The 10,237-nt window shown below is 43.0% G+C and overlaps 1 protein-coding gene across 1 annotated transcript in view; it reads left to right on the plus strand.

Annotated features, from left to right (window-relative positions):
• Window positions 1-10,237, plus strand: part of LOC106809307 — a 34,343-nt gene that overhangs the window by 2,009 nt on the left and 22,097 nt on the right. The window lies entirely within an intron of this gene.

The following is a 10,237-nucleotide window of genomic DNA, read 5'->3' on the forward strand; positions in this document are numbered from 1 at the left end:
TCCATCCATCAATCCATCCATCCATCCATTCATCCATCCATCCATCCATCCATCCATCCATCCATTTATCAATCCGTCGATCGATTCATCTATGTAATAATTAGCTGATTAATTCATTAACTAATAACTAATTAATCAGGCTTCAAAGATTTCATGTGCCATTGACCGTAAAGTTACATTACATTCATCTAGGTGCATAAAGTACGCAACTAATACGATGTGTTAGGGCTTCATAGTAATTCCAACGAGAAACTCTATTTTAACGACATAATTTATATAGATAAGCATAAAATACTAGTCGAGATATACAAACAAGACTAGATACAATCCTTATATTAATTTAAGATAATTTCGAGAGCTAAAAATACATGTATTATTAGCGCTTGATAATTTAACAATAACCTGACAACACACAGCGCCATCTGTGGGCTAAATGTTTAATATATGCAACTCGCCGTACTAAATGCAATAGAAGTAACAGTGTCAGATTGAGACTTTCGCAAGAAACGAGAACAAATATGTGTCTGGGTGCTGAAAAATGTGCATAAAATACCCCAGATGGTTTGGCTTTTTTATATTTATCAATTTATTATGAAGCCTGAGTTTTGCCTACAAGCAATAATGTCACAATAATTTTGCATAATTCACGATCAGGCTAGTGTTTACGGGTAATCATGTACCTATTACAAGAAAATAATACCGTCAAAAACTTTATTAGAAACTGTCATTTTATGAATCGACGGTAGAGACATTATACTGCAATCGTGTTCAAATTGCTCCACATAAATATAAACGCTATAATATTGCGGCGATAGAGGGCAGCATCAAGCTAGCTCGCATATGGATCGGACGGTCATGCGAATCCAAAAATGCCGCATCATGTCTGGTTTCGACCATAGATGTCGCCTCTGAATACGCGCTCAGCACCGAGCAAAACCATGTGCTATGTTGAATTGGTGCCCGAAATTGCGGAAAATACATGAAAAGCTGTAAACATTATAAAAGTGCATAGAATAGAGGGTGCTGAGAGGAAAACCAACAGGTGGAACAGAGACTCTTGCGTGAGCACCGTAGTGAAAAAGTGAAAACGGATTAAAGCGATAGACACACAGAGAGATCGAATTATAAGAGGTGTGTGTGTGTGTGTGTGTGTGTGTGTGTGTGTGTGTGTGTGTGTGTGTGTGTGTGTGTGTGTGTGTGTGTGTGTGTGTGTGTTATGTATGCGTGCGTGTAGGAGTTCAATCGCGCATCATCGGTTATATATCTACGAATGATAACAAAGAATGCAACTCTTTTAAATGTTTTTACAATATGACAAGACTTGGCATATTTAGCCTAGATTCAAGATTTATCCTTAGGCCAACGTGGTCAGTTTTGTACAGATTCCATAAACAATTGTATGTATTCAGATGACGCATATGATGATCGCATACAGACAGTAGTCATATAGTGCATGGTGAATTTATACTACCCGCTATAAACGACTAAGCAGCGCAGTATATATGTTGCAATCGCGTTTCCTCCGCCAGATATATGTCACATGTCATGTTCCTCACTTGTGAAGATAGCCGCCTACAACCCCTGCAGTTTGCACGGCGAATGACCTCCCCGGGCCGACAGACTCGAATTCAACGGTTGTGTGTTACGCATTATATCGTACGGAGAAAGACGGTCTCGTTTTAACAGCCCGTTTAATATGCACCCCGCGCGCCTGTAGCAGACACGAGCTGCTGATGCCTTTCAGTGGGTTATTGGTTGGATTTGTGCGAAAGTAAGTCTACAGTAAGTGTTGGAACTGGACTGTAGCGATAGCGTTGTGGGGCACTCAGCCTAACTCCGCTGACGTAAAGGGGAAAGGAAAGTAGATAGCACTGAAATAATTATTCGTAAAGCACTCACGGTAAAAATCGATTGGTATGAAAATATGACGAAGAGGATCTAGCTGGCTGTCAGTGTATAACATTGATGGGGATCCGCTCAGTCCATGTTCAGTGTGCTACATTAGCGGTGGTTTGGCCGGTGTGGCAGAGCCACCAGTCAGCACGGATACCGGGTAACCTATTCCGCCGGCGAGCTCTATTGTTTGCATCATCATTTCTGCATGGCATGTCTGTCGAATTTGCGAATATCTTATTGAAAATATTAAATGTGCATACGGGTCTACGCTGCACTGTGGAAACTCGTTTCTAGTTTTATGCGTTGCGCGCCCAGCCAGGTTTCCGACCACTGCTATCTCCACTGATAGTCGGCAAGTCGTCACAGCGCTTATGCATTTGCACCGACAAGCCCGTGCATGCAGCTATCTAAAAGTCAGTTGTCTCGGATGTTCTGCTTCCGTATTGCCATATCTTTCCCGTCGTTTATGTGGAAACACAAAGGCGGTGCAATATTTACTTGTTTACTGTCATGTCATCCATTCTCTCATGTAATGTTTTACGGCTTTGCGGTAGAGTATTTCATCAAAGCATGCGTTTTGTTCAGTGGCTTTCGCAGGGCGCCTTTCGTTCTGCGCATGTACGCGCACATAAGGTGTTTGTAAAACAGATCGAGGTGTTTGCTTTGGAATAATAAGGTACTCTGCTTTTACTACCTGTTTCTGTGTGTACGCAGGGCAATAAAATGTCTGTGTAAATCAATGCTTATGAATTATGGATGTGTAAAGTGCACGCAATAACATACAAGTATAATAACAATAACAATAATAAGGCAAAGAATATAAAAAGAAAAAGAAGAAAATGAAGATGAAAAAGAAGAAGAAAGAGAAAAAAGAACTTGATTAAGAAAAAAGAACAAACCCAAGAAAAAGAGCAAGAACAAAAACAAGAACAAAAACAAAATAAAAAACAAGAACACGAACAAGTGCAAAAGCAAGATCATAAATAAGAGTAGGTACAGTTACTAGAACAAGAATAAAACAAGAAGAATAACAAAAAGAGCAAGAGCCATACCAAGAGAAAGAACAATAGCTAGAGCAAATGTAAATACATGAACAAGAATAAGAATAAGATTCAAAATAAGAATAGGAATGAGATTGAGAATTAGAATTAGAATGAGAATGAGCATGGGAATGGGGATGGGAATGAGAATGGGAATGAGAATGGGAATGGCGAAAGATATAGACCATCTAATTGTGATCACACATTCAACATTTCCCCCTGAAATACCTGTAAAATTATATTGCTCACTGTTGATCTACAGGTTTAAATGTCGTAAAATCTCTAGTTTCTCTATACATTATGGTAACCATTTTTTCCATTATTTATTTGCGTGCGCTGTCAGCCTGAGCTGCATAATTTAACACTAAGTTTTAGTAAACTTAGGTAAACTTAGTAACACTAAAACTAAGTAAACTTAGAAAACGTTAGTAACTTTTAGTAAGGCTAATTGCAATCCGCGAACAACAACTTTCTGGCTCGCATAACAAATGACAGCTCCGTATACTTCGTCACGTACGGTGTATACAGCCTGAGGTTCTTATAGAACCCGTTGTACGCCTCCTTCAGTTCAATTAACTTGTGCGCTGCACCTGGAATGACTAGTCGTAGAGAGTTGAACAGGAGTATTCGTGAACCATGTTACGTGCGCATAGCTGACGATACCTCGACACATCGCATTCGTCTCTATTGTTACGGGCTATAGTAGAAACAGCGATCCTCATTAATTTCTAGTCAATGGCATGCAAAGTTTAGCGTAAATTTACTCTTTGCATTCGAATATGTATTTGATCGTACCTCCGTGACATACTGGTTGGGCGAGAGCCTGACGAACTCCTTTTTTTCTCATTTTTTTAATATAGCTTTCTTCCCCTCCCTGCTCGTTTCCTTTCATCCGCATTGACTCACATTTTCTCGTATATTACTGGTTTGAGCACGCAAGCTGCTGGTCGTGGGAGAGCCTGGTACTCTAGCAGTAAGATTCTTACGATGAACGCAGTATGATAGTTTGTTGACACGGATTAGCGGCATGGCTCGACTATAACATTCCTGGCGTCTTACGAACATGCAGTTCAGGTTACATACAGGTATCACGTAATGTTGCGACAAAGGCAAGAATTTTTAGCCAACGCGCAGACACTAAGACAGAAATTCGTCATTTATCGGCTGGTGACGTCACGACGTGTCCGAACGCCGACGTTGTAATTCGGTACCATGTTTGTTGACGAGTAAGTGAAAAAGTAAGGCGATGTGAATAGAAGTAAAGACGGAAAAACGTTTTTTTTTTCAAATGAAAATATATGGTTTGCGCAATTCATTGCATGTAGCACAGTCAAATTGTTGTCGTTTTTTGCGGAGAAATATAGGCGAGTGTATAATCAGGGCATGGCACGGTAGCAGATAGAACGTGGGGTTATTTCTTGGTGCACAAATGTTTTACAAAAAGCTTCCTAATACTAAACCTGTTCTTTTAATGGGACTTATAAATCACCATTAACATCTATTTCACTAACTAATAATATATGATATATTTCAAGGCTCACAACATTTTAGTAACAATAATTTTTGTATATGTTTCTATTTAATTCACATATTCGACAGTATATAGGTAACCCTAATCCGTGCTTGCCAACGAAAGCATTTTACGTGCAAACACACGTTGAAAATGGTAATACCCATGGCTAGCATCATGATTTGTTTTTCACATTCAAAGCCCAGTATTATACATATATATATACTGTATGTTTTATCTTTAAAGAAATTCTCATATTTGTAGATCATACATCCGCTTTGCATTGCTGCCGTTTTTCGTCCGAACAAAAATTTATATATTTTTAAACAATTTCAACACATAGACTATACTACATTTACTATTATGTGGACGTGCCCTTTATGGTAAAACTCACTGTGATCCTTTGTAGAATTTACAGGCCGCATCTAGCCTACATGCTAATCAATTTATTATACTTTCGCGTGCCTAATCTTATATTGAACACATGTGCACAGAAATATTCCTATATGTAATCTGCATTCCTAAGCAATTATTCTAATATTTAATACGCGCAAACTACATTTTACGTGAGCCGCGCATCGTTGTGTGACGTTTGTATGCGCGGTGTGTATGTTATGTGGTGCAGTGCGTTGTGCGGAGTGTGCGTGCGTGCGCGTGCGTGCGTGCGTGCGTGCGTGCGTGCGCGCGTGGTGTGTGTGTGTGTGTGTGTGTGTGTGTGTGTGTGTGTGTGTGGGTGGGTGTGGGGGGGGGGGGTGTCGGCGGGCTTACACACCTGCTCTGCTGCGTATGTAGGGAATATGGATCACGCGTGGAAATAAAGTTATTCCCACAGTAACCATAGTAAGTAAAATTGCTCGTGTGAGTTGCGCGAAAATACGTAAGCATTTCTCTGGCCAGCTTAGCTCTGCTTGGTGGATGGATTTGCTCTGTCGTCATGCATGCGTTCACCGCCACCGTGTCTCGCTGGTCTGGTTATTGGCGGCCGAGATCGGCAACTCGAGCGCCGCAAAACTTAATGATTTCTGCAAATATGCGAACACCGTTGTTGAATGTGAAAACAAAAGTACATTGTTTGTGAGTCACTGCGAACGACATTTGGTTGTATTCGAAACGAGAGCACTCCAGGCGTATAGTCGCAATAAAGACAACGTCGTTCAAGATCGTTCGCATTCCCAGCGCAAGTTTTATGTAGCGTTTAATGCGAACATTTACTGCGTCCGTGGAGCTATAAACCTACCGGTATATTATTGCCTAATTCGGTTACTTAACTTTCACTCGGTACACGCGTGCTTAGTATGTTTTTGTGTGTGTGTGCATCGATGAATAGTTCGAAATAGAATACTTTCACAACTTGGTGACGTCCATTATAACTGACTATGAAGTATAGCTGTTACTGGACATTACCGCGTGTACGGCTTTTCTGTGTGTACTCGCCATGTCTTAATTGTATATTAGTGTTATTGTATCTAGAGTACTTATCTAGAGTACTTAGTGTGGCTACTTGTCAGGGGCGTGTACCGGGGGGGGGCGGCCCCCCCCCCCTGCTTGCGTAGAAAACGCATCTAAAGGGGTCTAATTTCAAAAAATTTCTGGGGAGGGCCAAGCGCAACGTGCTCGCAAGTTTGGGTTACGGTTAGACCCATGGTACAAATCCTGTACACGCCCCTGCTTGTTCGTGTGTACATTATTACATTAATACAATCATCGGATTCATCGTGGCTCGCACCGTGCAGCATCGAGCTAGGCTGACCCGTAAAGCACAGCAGGAATGTACTTCCCTTGCCACCATCCCCTGCCCAGAAGCACCGCGACTAAACAGAAGTCTGCGGCATTGTTGTTGCTGTTACCGACGCTGGCGGCGCCGTATGAAATCTCCATAATGTATTCGTCTTCATTATCATATGTCGGTCTTGTGGCACGGCAGCGCCGGATGCTCTTTCAGTGGCGTCTATATGTGTGTGTGTGGGCCACAACAAAGACACGTGCTAGACATCGTTGCCTTTAGTGTGACAGGATATGGCTGTGTTAGTAAGTCACCGCAGGAATGGCGCTATTGCTACATAACTAACCTGGTCATAGGCAGTGTTAGTATTCAAGCACACCAGGCGTTTGATTGACTATAAGACAACCCCATTCCACGGCGCAGTATTTCTGTTTTACCGTTAACCGCTGCTAAGCAAAATTACAGAGATGTTTGCACGTCGTAACGTGTGAAACTTGGAGATCTGGGCCTTCTTAGGTCCTTATACTATAGTAGGCCTTTAACTATACGTAACACGTACAAGTAAAATGAGGACGAGCGTACTTTTATTTATTCTTCTGTTTTCAAACTTTGAATGACCTTCAGTAACAAATTCGTACTGTTTCAGTGTCGTCACGTCTGCAAACAGTTAATGGTTTCGTTGAAAGATACTCCTTGTTTGACCGGTTTTAGTTGAGCATTTCTTTTGTCTGAAAGTCACTATGCTCACGCTATGGAGATATAAGAGTGAAAGATATCCTAACACGCACGCGCAACATATTTGCAAGTCATAAATACATAGCCTATTACGGACGCGTCTTTCGCCTAGGACAGTGATTACTCAGAAAATAAATAAATAAAAATAATATTTACGTGATGCATCCATTATTTAAACATAGAATGTAATTACTAGGAAAAAAGGTTATGAATAGACTTTTTCAGAAGAAATTTTCTATTTGTTACTCGGTTTCCTACAATTTTCTAATTTTGTGTGCAAAGTATTTTTAGGTAAGGTAGCCCTAATACTTCTGGTGTGTCTACGAAAATCATTAATTATATATAATATAATATATATATATAATATTTTTGTCCGGCATATATCAAAATATTTAACTTCAGTTTGACAGTGGTGGCGTAAAGTCGCCCCGGAGTCCGCACTGCACAAACATTCCAGATCAAATACGCGCAAGAAAACGGCTACAACAGCTTTCCCACGTGAATAATTACGACTACGTTTTCGCATAAGAAAGAGTGTAGCCGACTTGTTCGGCCCGTAGCCATTACTGCAGTGGTCATTACCTCTCTCATCGCTATTCACGTGCCGGAGGCTAGGTGACGCGCGCACGGGGTGGTAACGGGCCACACGCCGCTCACGAACAACCTACGGCGAGAATGTAGTCCTTCGTCTAATGTTAGTTTCAGACAGCAGAAAGATGGAGAGTAAAAAGGCCGCCGTCACACATAGAGCTAGCGCTCATCAGCGATCGCCCACTAGTTGGCGCGGTGTGAAGTGGGAGCCCCCGGCCGATAGTGAGCTTACGTCCATACTACGATCTAAAGTGGAGGTCGTTTTAACCCCGATCTCATTGGCGAACGAAGCGAAGCTTTCACCAGCACTCAACACATGTCACAAGGCGCATCACGGCTGCACTGTCGGCTCACTGCCGTCGTTTATTGCAACCAATCAGATGCGCATTGCGTTCGGAACGGACGTTTGCACTGCGCCTAAAGCACAACGCCACACACCGTAGCGAAACACGGGGTCCTGGAATTTTGTTGTTCCAGCCGTTTCGGCGTTAAGCTGGCTGAAGCGAGCAAGCGCAACACAGCTGAGCAAACATATACAGAAACACCTGCGCACAGCCGCCGCTTGTCACATGAGCATCCAAAATACGCGCACGCAAATGACATCCAATTTTGTGTGTCATGTGATATTTTCAGGATATTGATTGGAGACCGGTCTGTGGCGTCTTCGCTGTGTAGCAGAACAATTGACCGCACACCAGCGCGCGATGGCAAAACATACGGCTCAGCGCAAACACGCTCCGCAAATCAAAAACATTCTGTGTTACGCGAAACACGCTCTAGCGAAAGCAAAATCTGTTCTTGTTATCGGGAATCCGCACGACAGCCACGAAAAAACGAGGCGAAAGCATGTGTTTGCTCGGCACGTTCCCGAGTGTTTTGCGCTCGGGTGTGTGCGTTGTGGGCTTTAAGCACAACGCACACACCCGAGCGAAAAACGAAATATTTGTTTTCCAGCGTTTCGCGTTTGCTGAGCGAGCAAGGCGCACACAGCTGAGCAAAACATACAGAAAGCACTGCGCCAAGCACGCGATCGTCCGGGCGCCGCTGTCACAATGACATCCCAAAAATAGACATGCCAATGGACATCGCAATTTGTGTGTCATGTGATATGTTTAAGGATATTGTATTGGAGACGCGTCTGTGGCGTTTCGCTGTGTAGCAGAACAATTGACGCACACACCCGAGCAAAACATATGCTCAGGCGAAACACGCGTCCGAAAATCAACATTGCTTGTTCAGCGAAACACGCTCAGCTGAGAATGTTTCTTGTTTCGGGAATCCCGCACACCGCCCGAACATCGAGCGATAACATGTTTCGCTCCATGTTCCCGCGGTGTTTTGCTCGGTGTGTGCGTTTGGGCTTAAAGCCACGGACGCAACCGCAGGCAAAGATCTATCGTTTTTCTTATATTTCTCCTACTCATCCTCCTCAGCATGAGAAGGGCTTGGGCAATCAAGTAATTCGAAGTTGTCCCCTTCTATCGAGAAACATGGCATGGAGTATGTTGCCTTCACTCATAAGTGACATTGAAGCTGGTGGGGTGCGCAGGGTAGCACCCCAATTTATACGCTGCAAGTTCGCAGATCGTGATCTGAAAGGCGTGGTATTGACGCAACTAACACGTAATGCGAACACAGCACACAACGGGCTGGTCTGAAGCGGTGTTGGGCGTAGTACAATCGTCAGTGACGCAAACGGGTCGAGCTTGCTAGAGACGTCACCATGGTCATAACGAGAGCGTGGTCAAGGTCGCAAAACATCTCCAATGGACGTAGTAAACAGCGTGAATAAAAACGTATTGACATCGTGCTGAGAACGGGCGACAATTTCACGCACCCGACACGCTTCGAGTACTGGGTACTACGCCTTCCACGTCTCTAATACGCCCGCACTAGGCGCTGTCTTTCCGCACCACCCGTCCCCCGACTTACGCAACCGCAGATTGTTTTGAACACTTGCTCAAAAGTTGGCGCACGCTTTCCGACGCTTAATGGCTTGACTGCATGCACCGCGCTCGAATCGCCGATCGCAGTGCGTCATAGACGCGTTCATACTGCACTCTTAGCACTTTCACCGACGCCTCTAGGAGCGAGACGACGCGTATGAGGATCGGGGCCTGAGGTGAGCGGGGTATAAGCCGGAGTGCTAGGCCCTTTTATAAGTACAATCCTGTAATAAATATTGATAGAGTCAGCAGCAGAATCAACGTTGCTAATACGTCACAGATGACATATTGGATGCTTTAGACATACAATGGGAGCTACCTATATGAAAAAGAGAATATATCTTCTATCGATGTGCACATAAAAGAGTATACAGATATTATGTTTAGGGTGCGCGGGAATATAAAGAGCGAGTTTTTGAATCGTACCGTTTCTTCGTGAATACAAAGCGGTAATGCAATGTGTAATATATTCTAATGAAAGTTAATTGGTCCACTACTTTTTTATAACGTCTGAATTATAGATTCTCGTCCTGTTGGTATGTTGTAACTAAATATCTCATTCATAACAACGCTACTATACATAATCGGCATTGGGTTACGCCCCTACATGTGCGATAAAAACCACACATAGGAGGAAACTGGGTTTCAATACCCTATACCGTCTGAAGCGTTATGCACGTTGTGAAATGCATCAAGTGCGTCTCAACTAAGTCCCAATATCGCGGCAAAAATACGAAGAAATATAAATACTAGAGGCCTATGCATCCTTTAAAATACTGGTTTTTTTATGTGCCAC

The sequence above is a fragment of the Priapulus caudatus genome, unplaced genomic scaffold (assembly GCF_000485595.1).
Source record: "Priapulus caudatus unplaced genomic scaffold, Priapulus_caudatus-5.0.1 Scaffold344, whole genome shotgun sequence".
NCBI lineage: Eukaryota > Metazoa > Priapulida > Priapulimorpha > Priapulimorphida > Priapulidae > Priapulus > Priapulus caudatus.